The 18371-nt window shown below is 35.1% G+C and overlaps 1 long non-coding RNA gene and 1 other non-coding gene across 2 annotated transcripts in view; one reads left to right on the top strand and one right to left on the bottom strand.

Moving 5' to 3' along the window:
- The window catches only part of LOC105883106 (uncharacterized), a 620369-nt gene that overhangs the window by 253940 nt on the left and 348058 nt on the right, over positions 1-18371 (top strand). The gene's annotated exons all lie outside the window — the stretch shown is intronic.
- LOC142875431 (small nucleolar RNA SNORD74) lies at positions 546-621 on the bottom strand. The gene has a single exon (XR_012922784.1). It is a non-coding gene; the product is annotated as a small nucleolar RNA SNORD74 (small nucleolar RNA).

Raw genomic sequence — 18371 nt, 5'->3', positions numbered from 1 at the left:
CACTTGGGAAAGTGAGCGATGACTACATTAAAAAGCATAAAGCATAATAAAACAATGTGATAAGCTTTGAGGTGCTTTAGTTTTTACTTATTTTAGAATGTATTCACAATTATTTATGTCTTACAATAGAGGTGTACATGTATAAAGACTCATATTACTCCTCTTATTATATCCACATTTTCTGGGGTCCTAATCCTGTAGTGGGCAATATCACCATATTTAACTTGGGACAAATTTACACAACATCAAATACAGGCCTCAGCAAGTAAAAGGTGGATGAAACAGGTTCAATACTGCATGCTGTGTTGTTTACCTGGGCAAGCAGCCATCAAGTTTCGCTTCAGGTGACTAATGTCTACAGGTGAAACCAAATTGTGTATGCTTTGCCCTTTGTGCCATATGATCATTGTTTTCATTTATAAATAATGATTGAATCACAAGCTAACTTGCTCTAGAATCTAGGCGTAACCTGTGACTGATGATTATTTTGCAAATTACCTAGCCATCTACCAGCTAAAAAAAAAAAAAGTTCTCTTATTTTTTTCCCCCATCAAACCTGTTGGCATTCATCAACATTCTCAGATGTTTCTACCAGTGGAGGCGTCATTAGAGGCTGTTCTGTTATTTTTACTAGCAGGGATAAACTACTTAAGATTTTATTTCCAAGTATGAACATATAAAATTTTCAAATTCTAAATCATGCTTTGGATATTCCTTCTAACTTTCTCTTTACACTTATGATGAGATGTGACATTTCTATTTTGTCATATCATTCAGTGCATCATTTAAAAAATAATTACAATAATGTCTAAAATTTAAAAAGAACTTAAGCACTAATACATGCTATAGTCATGCCTTATTATTTAAAATAATAAAAGAGTAAAATTATATAGAATATTTCTGCAGGAACATACTCTTCCATAAAGGGTTACATGGCTATGTAAAGAAGCTATATGAAGACAGAGCAATCAAGTATATTTCAAAATGATATAGAGAAAATTTACTAGAATGAAGAAAAAAATCTGCTTTTTAAAAACTGCAGTGAATAATTATTTTTATTTTTATTTATAATACAGACTTTTATGCCAGGGATAACTTCTAACAAACTCAAGATGTGGAATATTAAATTCATTATTGCAACATATAGCCAAATAATATGAGTACATTATAAACTGTCAAAGGTTTAAAAACACCAAAGCAGTCCATGTGATTTTGGTTAACACATTCATAGTGAGTATAGGCAATTCTTAACCTTCTCGATTTTTACATCACAGTTTTGCTCTTTGGTTTACTCCTTCCTGTGATCAATACCCAGGCAAAGCCAGAGCTCTTCAGGAGAAGATTGAGATTATAACAACGTCAGCCTTTGCTTTTAGCAGAGTGATGAGGTTATCAATAATGCATTGGAGATCTCAGGAACCTTGAACATACACACATCACAGCTGCCCTGCATTTATTGTAGGACTTGCAGCTTTGAGCTGAGTTGTCACCACATCTGTGTTTGAGCCAGCAATTGATGCAGTCTCAAGAAATCTTGGGGGCATAGGGGGAGTTGTTGAGATTATATAACTGAAACATTGCATTTGAGGAGCTTGTTTAGGAGTGAGAATACATCTATGAAATTGCTTTTATAAAGAAGGCTATTCAATACTCCTTTAATAACCTTCTGTCTGCCCACTTCTCTTCTAATGTTTATAGGTTTTGTTGTTTCTCTGACAAGTTTATTCATATCTTAACAGCTTGTCTGGCAGCAGGGTTCATGTTCTATACTTGGGCTTTCTGGTCACGGTGGTGGCTGAGGGTTATGGAGAGGGGGAATAAGTGAGTGTGGAAATGCAAAGCTGTCTCTTGTTACATTTTATCGATCTCATTCTGGTGTCATTCAATTAAGACAGAAATGTGATGAATAGTCTCTGCACAGATTCCTGGGTTGCTCTCCATCCATTGCAGATAAAGCTTTTGTGTTTTATTTTGGGGGAAGGGGTGGAGAAAGGGCATGGGCAAGTGGGAGAAATCAAAGATGCTATGTGATCTGAATTACAAATCAATGTCTCTCTAAGGATGCTCCAAAATGTCAAACATGCCATGTTTATATTTTCACATACACACAGTACTTCTGTTGATGTATGAGATGGGTTACTAGAATTAAAGGTAGGGTTAATTATTGTTGATTTATTTTCAAAGACCTATGAGCTAACTCATGCTTCTACCAGCCCAAGATGATTAAAAATGAGCCACATGGAAAAAGACTTCAGTCAAAATTGTGCCATTTTTGAAGTTCATGAAAATGAGAAATTCTCTTATCATTTTTTATGGGACTGTGATTCTAGGTTAACCTCTTTGCAAATAGATTTTAAAACTGGTAAAATGATAATAGTAGGTAAAGTGTTTTTTATGTTATAAATATATAATAATTATGTCCTATACTATTAAGAAGTATGTTATCATGAGTAAAGTGCTGGAATTTAGAACTGTATAAATTCTGATCCTTACTCTTATTTTATTTTATTTTATTTTTGAGACAGAGTCTCACTTTGTTGCCCAGGCTAGAGTGCGTGCCATGGCATCAGCCTAGCTCATAGCAACCTCAATCTCCTGGGCTCAAGCGATCCTTCTGCCTCAGCCTCCCGAGTACCTGGAACTACAGGCATGTGCCACCATGCCTGGCTAATTTTTTGTATATATATTTTTAGTTGGTCAATTAATTTATTTCTATTTTTAGTAGAGACGGGGTCTCACTCTTGTTCAGGCTGATTTCGAACTCCTGACCTGGAGCAATCCGCCTACCTCGGCCTCTCAGAGTGCTAGGATGACAGGTGTGAGCCACCACGCTGGGCCTGACCCTAACTCTTGATAACATGTTTTTTCTTAAGTGTATCATCATCTTTATTTGATTCCCAAGGTATAATGAGCATGATAAGAATTCATGGATGTGAGTAGCTGTAAATCTAATAATTCATGTAAATAAAGTGTTTTTAAAAAGACATTAATTACTGCAAGCAGATACCATAAAAACAGGTTATGCCAAGTAAACCCTCCTGATTCCTCTCAAAGCAATGCCAGATTTAAATTGAGAGGGCATGAACAATTTTCCAATCGAGGTTATGGCTCCTGATAATTAATCCATAATAAAAGGCAGTGTGGAATAAAAATATAAGCAGTAGTTTTAAAGAAGAATAATATGTTAATAATCACACTCCCTTGTGTATTTGGTACGTGACCCTGGAAAAGATACATACATGCTCTAACTTAAACCTTAATTTCATTATCTGAAAAATAATAAACAGAATTCCTGTGAGAATTATGAGACTAAACATGTAGAAATGCCTATTCCATGCTTTACCTATGTACTTGTCACACAAGAAGCATCAAACATATTTAGTTTTATCCTGAATTCCCCTTTATGATTTCGACACTGAATAATTTGGTCCTATAATAAGCTTGCTCAGTCATTTGGGAAAGGAATGTAAGCAAAGAAAAATAATACGCTTGGGCCTTACCACTGTGAGTTAAAAATTTTCCAGATCCAAATTCACAGAAGCTGATTTACTAGTCCGTGTAACATTTCACTAAAGAAATTTCCAATTGTTCACTAAAAGTTTGCCCTAAAATTTCATTTATGGAAGAGACTTTGTGTATTATGTCTTAAACCAAAAATGTAAAGATATTTTAAGTATGCTTTAAAATATACTAAAGTCAAAGAGCAGTTATTTACTAATCTTACAAAGGTTAAAAGGCACATAGAAATTATTTAGGTAGGAATCTAATTGATAATCCACATTTAACCCCTCACCAAGTTAGAAAAACACAAAATCTTATATTGTTGGCTCATGCATGGCCCTGTAGGCATTGATGAAAGTTAAACATTTATATGTGAGGTGGGATATGGCTCTCTTCATTTTCTTTCCATCTGACGTCATACAGTTTTAAATAGAGTATTTAAAGGAAACCAACTTCATGAGTTAAGGCTTACCTCAAATATATATCAAGGTATAATTGACATCTATTTAAGGAAAATACATCTATTACATGTAGGTAGTAAGTAAGGAATTTTTCTACATGATTAAAACATAAGCAATGGGAATATTTCTGGTGGTTAAAAAGGAGGTTTTATCCTAAATTTTGCACAGGATATTTTTTCCAATTATCTACTTCAAGTGTGCTAAGACTGCTTAATGCATCCTTTCTGAAAACTACCTACACTTTGGTTGAATATATGAGTTAACAGATTTCTACAGTCTAACATAATCATTGTGAATTCAATCAGTGTTACTGGGGGGAAATATATTTGTGTGTTTGCATGGGAGATTAATGCAAAATATTTCACTCATTTCATAAAAGGTATGGATAGTACACCTTGATGTCTTAGAATAACATTCATTTTTCCCCCCTCCAAGTAAAGTAGGAATTGCAGTGGTGTTGCTGTTCTCATACCCTTTGAAGTAGTTTAGGTCTAATCTGGGGCTGGGGTGCTTCTTCACTCTGTTGGATACAAGAAGATGCTGCTAAAAAACAGTGTTCTCACATGTACCACATTCTATAGCTGTAATTTAAAATATTCTAGAAGGTAGATTTTAAAAAATTAACAAGTCATTATGATTTACAGAACTTACAGAAACAGAGACTCTAGTTTGGGATCTTACCTTATACATTATAAATTCCAATGTTCAATTCCAGGAGAATACATGCCCTAATACTTGTGGAAATATTGCCTCCTCTTAAAATCTTAAAGAAATGTTTTCATGACAATGTACAAAATAGTTAAGCACCAGTTTTTAATGATGAATATTTATTTATCTATGTATTTTTGTATCTACAAAGGATCCTTTATTGACCAGAGCAGGACTGTGGTATATATATGTATACACACAAACACACACACACACTGTTTGAAGATCTGACAGGCAGTAATCCCATTGCCCACCCACCACCTCCAGCACTGATTTTCTGGCCCCTGCAAATGGAAGGGGGATGATTGCCCCACTCAGGCCACAAGGCCACAATCCCCTGCAAGCCAGAGGAAGAAAGAGGCCTTACTGTAGCCACCCCCTGCCCATCAGAAGTCAACAAGTATTCTCTCAAAGGGAAAAAAAAAAATAGAGAAATCAAAACATTTAAATATGAAAAACCAAAGGGGATTGGGTGGTTATCTTTTTAAAAATGTTTCACTGCCTTCAGCTAATATTGAAAATCTTGCTGTTGTTTACCTCCCATCTCTTTATAAGTTCTGCTTCCAATTACAATGTAAGCATTGTGAAGTGAAAAACAATTGCAGATGATGAAAGAGTGTTGAAGTAACCATGCTGAAAATACTGCGTGTCCTTAGGAGAAGACAGTTGCCATACTCTTCTTCACTCTTATTTTATGTTCATCAAAGAGATTTAAAGGATGATGTCATCCTTAGACCCTGACAGTTCCTTCTCTTCACATTTAAATATTCACTCTACATTTATTATTGATTTAACATAATGCTCTAGGTATTCAGTTGCATGTAGTAGATGAATAATTTCAAATTAATAAACTATATGCAATTTTTATAATCACTTGTCTGTCTTTAGGTTTGTAGGATTCTGGTCAATATCTGCCTTCCTCAGTCTGTCTACGTCTTCTCTCTTATTATTAAAAAAAATTAGCTTTTTTGCATGGCTTTCTGGCCATAACAACATGGTTTCAAATGCTTCCTCAGTAGTACACCACCACATATGTCAAGTAAATTATTCTTTTGAAACTGCAAACTCTTTCTTAATACTCTTCTTGTTAAAGTTCCAGCCTAAGAAAATTTTACTTTGATATTTTTCACCTGAGACTCTGATTCAATGAAATCCATTCTCTATTTTGGCTCATTCTCACTGCCTGTTTCTCTCTCTTTCTCTCTCTCTTTCTCTTTTTGCACTTTACTCATCTCTTTCGGTCTAATTGTGTTGACAATTCTTTGTAATCTTAACGTTGGAGTTTTAGATGTGGCGTGAACCACACACTACATCTCTGTGTTTTCACATATGAAGATCTTAAGTCCCAGAAAAGCTATAATTGCTCAAATCACAGGGAAAGTTTAGTAAATGCCCTTGCCCTTTGGAAAAATCTGAATGCCTTATGGAGCATCAGTCTATCATCTTGTCTTTAAGTTTGCAGCGCAGAAATCCTTGTCTCATTCATCTGTCTGTCCACAGTGTCTGGCACCCTGGTGGAGGTCAATATGTGTTTGTTAAAATAGTTAGAAAACTTTGTGTCATATCTGAAAATGTTAATAACACAGGATGAGTTAAATTTCATCTTTCCAAACCCAGACATGCTAATTATATGTTCTTCTGAGCATGAAGAGAAAATTGAATGTTTTAAAACTATGTCCTGATAATTTTCTCTTCGTCGAGATTGTGTTGATCCAGGGGAAAGAATTGAGACCCTGTATTTCTGTTTTTCCTCAGACCATTTCTAGATGGTTAATATTACATTAATATTCTTCTTATTTGAAGAAAGTACATCCAAGAAGCTCATTTATTAAGATACTTTTTTGAGAATATCTGCAGATCTGCTGCACATATAAGCAAGCTATTTTGGTACTGAAAGTTTAAGCAATACTCTGCTAAGAATGTAGACATACCCTTAAATCACACACTCAAAAAGACACTGAATATGAAAACTAGAAATTTTCCATGTTGACCAACCTTCTCAGTCTATTCTCACCAAGTATTTTACCTTTTCTCTCACCAAAATCTGATTTATTCCTTATGAGGTTTTGGGTTGTGTTCTGTTTTCAGTCATTAATGAGTATAATATCAGCTATTTGGCTGTCCACTGGAATTACGTAGTTTAGTGTTGAACCAAACTTTTCTCTGACCATCAGGCACAGCAAACATTCCAAAACACTGACTTGTAACAGATTGAATCAAAGGTGTGGGAAAGGAAAGCGCAATTATCTGGACAAGTTGGTCAAAGAGAATAGATATAAAACAGAGGTAAGGCCATGCTGCCTTCAACTGTGACTTAAGAAAAATAATTTTGGTGTGTCTATTCATAACTAGAGATGTCTTAAAAGATAGATATGCATTTCTTGGCTCATTTCCTATCGTATTAGATTATTTCTATGTTTTGGGGTTTGTTTGTTTTTTTCCCCTTTCAAGCAGTTTCATAAAGAGGAAGGTTCCCTGTTTTAGGCTGAGCCGCAAAAAAAGATCTATACCTCAGCTGGGTGCAGGTGTTCCAGGATTCTGTTGTACTTGGTCATTGTACCCAAGGGTGATAAAGTCATTGAGGATTAACTCTCACAAATTCAAGTTTACAAGAAACTTACCTACACACACAAAAAGAAAACTAATAGGGGGTAAATGGACATATCTACGTGTTAGTTGGTTAAAATATTTTGTCCCCAGTAGAATAGACAATTTAGGAAATCATATTATTGTTTGTATGGCCCTTTTAGGTTATAAAATCAAAATAAATAGTATATATTAATCCTAAGGACTATCACCATATAATTATCATTTGACCTTACAATCATGTGAGGAGAAGTCCTCAACTTGGTGGTGAAAAGTTTCCTTCAAATAGACTCTATGTTATGTCTTCCCTTTTTAGTATTCCTGCAAATCATCACCATTTCTAGGTAAAATAAATCATAAGAATGGTATAGTTCAAAACAATTACAAATAATTAAACAAAATAACATTCCAAAAAACAAACAAGTTAACAAACTAAAATGTGTCACTAGTAGGCATAGATGTATATTCAGATACTTTTTGTTTGTCTATTTGTCTGTTTTGATTTTAGCAATTATTAATAGCAATTGACCTAGCAAAGTGTCAAAAGCAAAATAAAACTGGATTAGTTTTACAAGTAACATTGCTTCCAATATCACAAATATATGAAAAGTCCTTGAACAACTATACTATTTTATATCCTTTCTGAATTTTGGAAGATAGGCTTTCTGATTTTTTTTTATCAGCAAAAACTAATCAAAGTTATCTTATGTGAGCACTATACTCAGTACAGAGTGATATGAATGTACAAAGACATCACTTCTTACTTTAAGCTGCTTGCAACACTTCTAGGTAAAAAGGCTCTGGAAGTAAAAAGGAAAACTAAGAATTGTAAGACAGTTCTAAGTGCTAAAGAAGTGATACAAATGATATACCCTTCAGAACTTCAAAAGAGCTTTGTGCTTTAATCTATATAACCTGAAGCAATTAGAGAAGGCTGTTTGGAGGAAATGTGATTTGAGAATGGTTCTAAAAGAAAGTTAAAGATAGAAAAGCCACCACCACCAATAACAAAAATCCCAGATAATTCTATATTTCTACTCTCAATCTCAAGACCTTGGAGAACAGCTCATTATAGATAGAGGAAATAGACCCATTAAGATTGCATTTGGACATCACAGGGAAGATCTAGAGCACAAATATTAATATTCCTTGCATGTTTGTTCTCTGGTTTAACTAAATCACTGGTTCAATGATCCAAATGAAAGTATGTATCCATATAAATAGGTAGCATAATATAAAACAATAAGGCCACTTTTATATTTGTATGTTGGGCAGGTGTGTGAGTGAATATATGTAAGGAATAATTTTTTTTTCATCTTGTATGAATCTGTGGCAGGTATCTATCTATCAGCTCCTTTTAGATCTTTTTGATATAGACTGAAATGTTCTATATTCAAAATAAAAGATAGATGTATGAAATGCCATAAGAAGAAACAGACGTTGTAGATTCCCACTCATCCACTTCTAAAATCTCTCTCTCTCTTTTTTTTTTTTTTTCAATTTCTCCCATCTCAGGAAATGACACTAACATCTACCCAGTATCTCAAGTATAAAACCTAAGTGTGATCTCGGATTTCTCTCTTTTTTCTGACACCCACATCCTTTCTATCAGTAAGTCCTGCCAAGTTGACTTTCAACTCTTTTCCAGTGTAATCAATTCTCTTTTCCTTCAGGAAGACCACTCCTCTTTGAACCACTGTTATCTGCTGCAGTAGCCCTCTAACTGATATTTCTGTTTCTATTCTTCTCCTCCCAGAGTTAATTTTCCTCACACATCAGTTAAGATGATTTTTAAAAAATGTAAATTAGATAAAGCTCTCCAATAGTTTATCATTAGAAGAAAATCTCAACCACTTACCCTTGCCTACTTGGTCCTACATTACAAAGCTTCTGCCTCCATTCTGAGTTCATTTCTCACCACTCTCCAGCTTGTGTATCATGTCATAGCAACACTGGCCTTCATGAAGTTCCTCCCCTAACATACCATGATCCTTCCAGCCTCAGGGACTTTACATTTGTTTCATCAGTCTGGAACATTCAACCTCCACATGAACTTCTCCATATGGTCTTTACCACTAAAACACCAGTTCCTCAGAAAGACCTTCTCTGACCTCCCAACCATTACTTCCAACTCATTATTCTCTACCTCCTGCCCCTGATTTGTTTAGAGTCATAGCACTTGTGAATGCCTGGACACATGTTATTTATTTATGCATTTGTTTATTGTCACTTTCTCCAACATAAGTCCCATCACAGCAGTGATACTATCTTTCTTGCTTATTCCTAGAATCTAGGAGAAGGCAGGGCACAAAAGAAGTATGTGATTAGTATTTGTTGAATGAATTTATTAAAGAATATGGAATGTAGGCTGTGAGGATCCATCTAAAGGGGTGAAAAATTCTGTAATCAGGAGGACTTGGATTATAATTTCAATTAGGACACTATTTACCTTCTGGACCTGGGAAAATCACTAAATACCTGAGTTTTCTCCTTTAAAAATGGGAATAACACTACATATCAAGCTGGTTTGGAAGAGAATTAGAGATAATGATCATTTTGGTTGGCCAAAAGAAGATGTTCATTGATAATAATAAATAATAGTAATAGTCATAGCTAACATAAGAGTAATAATCCAGTGCTTTGGATTCTAGCCAGTATACTTCACCAAAGCAGCATAAAATAAAACCTCCCACCCTTCAACTCATTGTCAGGGACTTCCAGTAGACTCTCCAATATGCACCCTTTGGAAGTGGAATAAGAACCAGAGCTTAAACAGTTTAAACTCATATGGGGCAAAACAATGAAAACTACACGAGGAAACAATCTTAAATTCAAAAGGAAATTGATCCAATGACCTCTAATGTATCTCTTTACTATTTCCAGGGAGAGTATGTATGTTTAATTCATAGAATTCTTCACTGTTGCTAAGCTGGAATACACTTAGATGAAAATTGTACTTACAGCAACAAAATTGGATTTTAAAGCAACAGAAATTTCAGTATTGAAAAATTTTTCTATATGATATATTAAAATTCATTGATTAGATGAATCCCCACCTGCACTTTGTGTGAATTATAAAAAGGGTGCCCTTTCCTCTATGAAGAGGACACGTGCACCCTTGCAGGTGTAATGCTATGGATTGAATTTCAGTCTTAGTCACCTCCCCAGCTAGTCTCTCTTTTACAGGGAACAGTCCAAACAACCATATCCAGAGGCCCTGTATATACTAGATAATAAATACAAAGACAGAATAGGATTCTGAATAGAGTGAGCTGAAGACAGACAAAGCTCAGCCATGCCTTTCTTCAATTGGTCATTTTGAACAGCATGTAGAATAACCAAGATTTATGGTTTCTACAACAAAATTATAGTCATGTCACATTTAAATGGAGATCACTCTAAAAACTCTTGGAATATTATTTTTTAGAGTTTTTATATTATTATACAAGTAGCATACTTGTTAATATTTTAAGCCTAATATTACTTTATATTTGATCGATTTGTTGTCATAGAGGTCAGGGTAGGAAAGAGAAGAGTTGGTCAGGAACTGGATGGAGTACTTCCTGCTTTTTAGAGTCCTTCAGGGTTCAACTTAATTCTAATGATCTTTACTGAGCATCCACTCCTCTGTTGGAAATTTAAATTTGTAGAACAATATGTGATATTTCAGACCTTATGGAAGCAAAACCTGGAAGCATAATATCAGCATAAAAATCGCTATAATACAGTGTACAGTAATATAGATGCCATAACAACAAAGAAGACAGGTCAAAGGAAGTATAATCTACATGCTGACAGATGGATCAGAAAAATTTCACTAGAGAGAAGTAGACTATTTCACTGAGAGTTTTTTAAGGGCAATATCACTCTGCCATCTTAATGTTATATCCTGGCTTTCTGTATTAAATGTGGTCCTTTGAATATGTAAGAGAACTAACTCTTTAAGGAACAGCAGACAACCCACTTTGGCAGGAGTGCAGGAGAGATACATGGAAAGAAGTGTAAGTTGAGGTTGGAAAAATATGAGAGATGACATAAAGCAGATTCAGAGAAGTGTGTTCTTTTTCTGTTTTCCTATATTTGAAGAGGTAATATATTTCTTTTGAAGGCTCTTGAACATGCTCAGGTCTAAAATGTCTAAAGAATGAATTGCCATATGAATATGGAAGGGATCATTTGAGTCAGGGGGAGTGAGGATGGATTTAGCAGTATATTCTTTTGTAGTATTCTAGGGAAGCAGTAAGGACTTACTGTAAAAGTGAAGATAATTGAGATAAAGAATTGCCATGACTTAGAAACTGTTCATATGAAGCAAAAAGGGGAGAAGGAAGAGTTAAAGAATACATTTTGACATTTTATGCCTGAATAAATAGTTGACATTTTATGCCTGAATAAATAGAAAAATGGTGGCATGATTAACAGATTGGGTAAAACTAAAAGACCTGCTTAGAATTCTGGGAATTTATTAAATATATTTTCTTAAGTAAAGGTGGAAACTGGCCTGTAATGTAAGCAAATTTGCATTCAGATTTATACTGAATTCTTAACTCCTTTACAGCTCTTTAAAATAATATTAATTTTTGTTTATTCCTTAAGCTCCAAGACATTTTATGTAGTCATGTATTTATGCACATATTCCTATTTTATCTTATTTTATGTAATTTAATCAGATTTGATTTGCAAATGTAAATTAACTCATGCATTTAATCAAGAATAAAGACATAACACTGAATAACAGCTCTTTAATGCTGATATTTGAATAACTTTCTCTTTTCAAACATTTTGTATGCACATACCTCTTTGAACTCTGTTCTCACATTTTTGATTCTTTAAACTTTTTGAGATAATTTTAAACATACAGAAGTTACAAAATAGTACATAGAGTTTCCATATTCCCTTCACCCTTCATTTCTAAAGTTAAAGTTAATATATTATGTAGCCATAGTCCAGTTATCAAAGCAAAGAAATTAATGTTAGTATTACTGATTGAACTTAATGCTATTAGTCTCTCAATCACTTTTTAACAAATATATATATAGAGAAAAAGAAAAACATTGTCCACCTATTTATATGCTACAAATGCCATGTTAAGTTTTCAGACAATGAAAACTAACATGATGGATTATGCTCTACCCTGTTAGCCAGTGACTGTTAACACAATCTACTGCAAAACATCTCATCACATTATCATGGTCTTCTACTATTTATTTTGGGTTCCAACAAACAATTCTGACCCATAGTAGTTAGAAAATGTTTGTAAGTAATAGCAGTTTGCAAAAAAGAAAAAGAAAAGTTAAAAAAAAAAAACCTGAGAAAGACAATTGTTGGATGTGAAATGTCAAGTTTGGTAGTGGCTAGAGACACAGAGATCAGTGTGCAATTAAAGATTGATGGAAATTCTTTGAAATGATTAAGGGCATTATTCATATCCCTGGAGTCTGGAAGGTGTGGTCAGCGATTCCGTGAGGAAAGGGAAAGGAGATTTATGTTTGGGGAGAACTTTCATATCCCTCTAATGGAGGATGTCTGAGATGCTGAGTTTTTGGCCTGGTATCAACCCCCTCCAGTTGGACTTCCTGTCTTATTTCACCATCCACCCATGTTAAATACCCTCATCCACCCAATTTTTCAAGCCAAAACCACAGAAGTCATCTTTGACCTCTCTTTTATAATTCCCTCAATCTGATTAAATGAACAAGTGTTGTTACTTTTATGTCACAAATATATTTTGAAATCATCCCATTCTGAGAATCTCAATTGCTACCACACCAGAATGTGGCCCTCCCCTCTCACACCATAAAGAAGTAGGATAGCACCCCGACCGTGAGCCTTGGACTTTTATTTCTCTTTCCATAACCTCTCTCCCTTAGAGCAGATTTATATCTTTGTCATAAATCTGATCATGTCACTGCCCACTTAAAATCTTCCAAAGTCTTTTCATTGCGCAAAATTGAACTTAAAAAAATAATGGCCAAAAGCCTTGTGTTATCTGGCTGCTGCCCATCCCTCCCAATTCATCTCTCCTTTTGCCTGGATTGTATCTTCTGCTGGCAGGATGTCTGGGCCAAGAAGCACAAGCAAGAACCTTCTCTCCTGTCCCTCCTTGGGCTTGCATTTCCCCTCCAGCATCTTCTTATGGGCAGTTTGTACTGCTGAGTATCACAGCTGCTGTGGGGTGAAGTAAGGACCTCAGGGAGTCCTCATTTCACTTCTACTATGTCCAGTGGTCTTCCCGTTCTATAGGATGGGTAGTTGTCTGACACTCTTGGGGTGCACATCAGAGATCCCTACTGGGAACATTCAAGTGCACTTCCTATGCATCTGGTAATAGTTTTCTTCTCATTGCTGTGCCATTATTGGCTCACATTTTTAGGCTTCTACTCTACAAGCTCTTTCTTTGATGGTGTCTATCACCCTTCCAGGTCTTTGTTAGGCAGCTTCTTTTCATGTGTGGAACTACATTGGGCCACAGGCTATGTCCATGAATTCTCTGCACCAATAAATTCTAGAAATCCAAGGAAATATCAACATTATAGGCAGCTCTCCTTTGATCTGATGCTAAAGTAGCTAGCTAATCCAAGTGTGTCATTTACATTGTCCAGGCAAGAGTCAAAGCCCATTCTCCTGTGTCTTCCACTTTGTCTCTCTAAGTGGTCCTAATCCTTCTCACTAAAATTGAGTGGAGGGGCAGGTACAGTGCTCTCTAAAGAAATCTTTCTTAGAAAACCCTCTGGCTTCTTTTCATTTCGAGCCTTATATAGTTTCAGAGTGTTCAGAGGCACTTATTCTGAAATTCCTGCAAGAGGGGGTCTGCCTCAGAATTCACTTTGTGATCTAATATCTCTTATATACTGTTGATCCAATAAAAAACTTTTAATGTAATGCCCTGATATGTACATACAATAAATGAAATCTTATATAAAGTGACAATTTTAACTCTCTGGTTTTAAATTAGATTTATCAAATCGAACATTGAAAGGGCATTTTAGTACATAAAGATTGGTATCGATGACCACTATTGAAAAACTTTTACGTGGAAACCAAAATGTCTAATGCATTTATGAAAGTGGACTGTAAATATGAAGTGAAAAATTCTACACTGTGTATTAATCATTCCTTGCAGCCTTATTTTCATCTTCTACATGGTTAAACATGAATCTCCAGAAAGGGTTGTATCTACACATTAATCTTTCAAGAGTAGCAAGGTATTTGTTGGGGAGAAGTTCACTAAAGGGAAGCCCCAATTAAAAATGCCAACTATTGTACTTCCATGGCAAATTTAAAACATGTTGCTATTAATCATGTGTTCTAATATCTAAAATTTACAATGTTGTAATGATTTGTTTTCAAAGGGCTGAAAAAGCACAATAAAACTTGTAATTAAGTATCTCAGTCAACAAAAACACCTTGTAATTTAGCTTAATAGTTGTTTTATTAATTTCTCATCCTCCTTTGGCTGAATTCTATTAAGAGTGATCCAAACTGTTTATCCAATCATTAGAGTTTTGCTCCTTTAGCTTTTAATGAACACATTTTATCTTCACAAAAAAGATCTACAGAATTACCTTAAAAAATTGATAGAAACATTAATTATATTATAATAGAATATTCCTGGTTAAGTAGAAAATAGTGTCATGTTTAACATAAAAAAGCAACCTATGTATATGTGACATTCAATTATTTTAGTTGCTAATAAACTGAAACTACTTGAATCAATTTTTTATATATGTAATATCACATCCTCAAATTTTTCAGTTGAATATTTAAACAAAACATATCATTAAATAAAATAACTTCATTGGTGAATTATTTTGCCATGCAAGTAGGCAAACTCAAGAGATGCACCTGTTCTTGGTAGAGAATGTTATATGTAGAATATTATATATAGAATGTTATATATATCCAGAATCACATACCTGAATTAATAGCCCAATTGACTCAAATTACTGTTGACTTTTAGGAAGGAACTTGTTTCATTAGCCCTTGAGAACAAAAGTCATAAAGTAATGTCCTAAGTATACAGCTTTCAGTTAAGCAAAATTAGAAGGCCTGCATTATTCACCAAGTAATGCGTGGGGTATTTTTTTATATATATATATTGTTAAGAACTATCGCCTAATTTGTCGGGTTGTAATTGATGGTCCCAGAATTTAGGGAAGTTAAAAAGAATTTCATATTCCATGTCTCATTCCCGAAAGACTCTGTGTCACAAGGTGTGTACTACAATGGGAATAAGATCCAAACTCTTCCTCATGGCCTGTAGGTACATAAGTGGTGAGCTTGTCCATACTGGCCTCCCTTGCTCTCTGGCTATGTATGCCCCAGTAGCACTATTCTCCTCTTACTGCTTCTTAGATGCTGAGTGCCTTTCTGCCTTGGGTCCTTCACACAAGTTATTCCTTCTAGTACAGAAACTTGGTGTGCTTTTCTTCCTATAACTGGGGAATTCTAATTTTTCAAACTCATTTCAAGTATTGCCTTTTGCAGACCTTTTCTATTGGCCTTTCCTGACCATCCTATCTGTATCAGAACTCTCTCTCTTCTTTCTCACTCTCATTATTCTCCTCAAGCAGATAACATGTTTTTAAATTAATAATTATATTTTTTAGCACCTGGTACATTCCTACATAGATATTAAAAATTTTGTTGAATGAATGAATTTCCCTCAAAACCTGGAAAAGCACAAAGGCAATAAAAAGGATTAGTTGAATAAATGAATGGATTTAAGACCAAAGAACTATTTGTATAAAATATTGCCAATACCTATTTCAGTTTATGAGTCATTTAAGAAATGCCTTTTTGAGAGCAATCTCCTATTAAATGATCATATCCCCTAAAGAACAGTTGCCAATTTATTGCACATTTTCATAGTTTATCATACCACTCTTTCAAACTATATATAACTTTTTTGTTATCTGAATCTATGAAGGAAATAATGCTCTCAAAAAATACTACCATGGGCCAGGCACGGTGGCTCACACCTGTAATCCTAGCACTCTGGGAGGCCGAGGCAGGAGGATTGTTAGAACTCAGGAGTTCAAGACTAGCCTGAGCAAGAATGAGACCCCGTCTCTACTATAAATGGAAAGAAATTAGCCAAACAACTAAAAATAGAAAAAAATTAGTCGGGCACGGTGGCACATACCTATAGTCCCAGCTACTTGGGAGGCTCAAGCAGGAGGATCCCTTGAGCTTGGGAGTTTGTGATTGCTGTGAGCTAGGCTGACACCACAGCACTCTAGCCCAGGAAAGAGAGTGAGACTCTGTCTCAAAAGAAAAAAAAAATACCACCATGGTCCTACTTGTATTCAACTTCTTTTTAAAGTGAAATATGGGCTTAGAGGTCTAGGGTTTTCCATTTTTAAAGCAATGTTTCACAATCATATATACACAACTGAAGTGTATTGGCTTTTGATAGCAAAACTGTAATACTATAGATGTTTAAAATGTATTTTTATATTATTAAATAGGAATCAAGGTGTAAGCCAGTACACTGGACTTCTAGCAGTAGATTTGAACTTGAGGCTTTGTTTTGAGTAGTAATAGTAACTAAAATAGATTTTTCTCCAAAACCACATGTATTTTCCTTGACCAGTGAACAATACAGCCCATACATGGAGTTTCAATTACAGTCCAAAGCCACAATAAAAGCACATACACATTTTCATTGCCTACTTAGACATAAGCATATTTAGTATGGCGTATGACTTTGTAACATATGAAATGTTATTTATAAATTTTTCACATTTACAAATATATTTTTCAAATGGTTACTTTTAAAAAATTTCTTAATTTAAACCATTACTTTCAGCAAAATGTAATGTATCCAAAGGAAAAGTCATAATAAATCATATTAATTATTTCTTTAAAAATTCCTTTAATATAGAAAAGGCGGGCAGGCATGGTGGCTCACGCCTGTAATCCTTGCCCTTTAGGAGGCCAAAGTGGGCAGATTGCTTGAGGCCAGGGGTTCGAGTGCAGCCAAAGCACAAGCAAGACCCCATCTCTACAAGAAATACAAAAATTAACCAGGCCTGGTGGCTCGTGCCTGTAGTCCCAGCTACTTGGGAGGCTGAGGCAGGAGGATTGCTTGAGCCCAGGAGTTTGAGGTTGCAATGAGCTATGATGATGCCTCTACACTCTAGCCATGGTGACAGAGAAAGACTCTGTCTAAAAAAAACAAAAAAAACATATATATAGAAAGGGATCATGTTTTATATCATTTGATGTATGAGAACTAAGCATCTGAGAACAGATTTAATTGAAAAAAAGAGAATTAAATCACATTTTAGCTCTACTTTTTTTAATATTAGAGAAAAATAAAGAAGCTAGGAAAATACAGCTAGTGATTTCTGATCTTCCTTTAGGAAATCCTGGCATTCCAGACAAACTTGGATAGAATGTGAAGGATGAATCTGTTTTTGAACTTTCAGGAAGTTTATCTTTCAATTAGAGGGATATCTGATGAGGTGGAATACAAAACCTAAAATAAAGAAAATGTTAAATAATAGTATTGTGCAAGTTTAAAAGCCATAGCTTTTAGCTTTAGAAACATGTAAAACCAGCATGGCAGTTAAAGTAAAAAACATTATGACAAAATAAGCATATAAAAATTAGTATATAAGGTTTTTTGGTATGCTTGCCCATGTATGAACATGAAAGTGACACATATGTCCCTTTTAGGCTGTGGCCCACCTGCTTGAAATGACCTTTCAGCTTTTTAAGTGATTGTATAATGAATGGCCCAAGCTAATGGCTTGCTTTAGCATTCACTCTGTTCGTGTCCATCCTTGTGTCAGCTGAGTTGCTGTCAGATCGTTGGCCTGTCTATCTCTGACCTCCACATTCCGAATTTGCTCTGATTAAGTTCTCTGGGGCCCAGAGCACATTTGTGGGACTCATCTGTGAGTGCGGTGTCTGCTGAATCTGAGGACTGTAGCCTGGCAGGTAGATCAGAGAGAAGCAGGAAGAGGCTTAGGTGCTGTGGATGGTGGAGGCTGTTGAATAGAAGGAAACACGGCTGAACAGCAGCCCTGTCCCAGGCCCTGCAAGGCCATCAGAAATGGAGTTCTGGACGTGGGCTGGAGGAGAATGTTCTCTGCATGTCTTCTAGGC

The sequence above is a fragment of the Microcebus murinus genome, chromosome 1, assembly GCF_040939455.1.
Source record: "Microcebus murinus isolate Inina chromosome 1, M.murinus_Inina_mat1.0, whole genome shotgun sequence".
NCBI classification, from domain to species: Eukaryota; Metazoa; Chordata; class Mammalia; order Primates; family Cheirogaleidae; genus Microcebus; species Microcebus murinus.
This window is presented reverse-complemented; position numbering and strand designations above follow the sequence as displayed.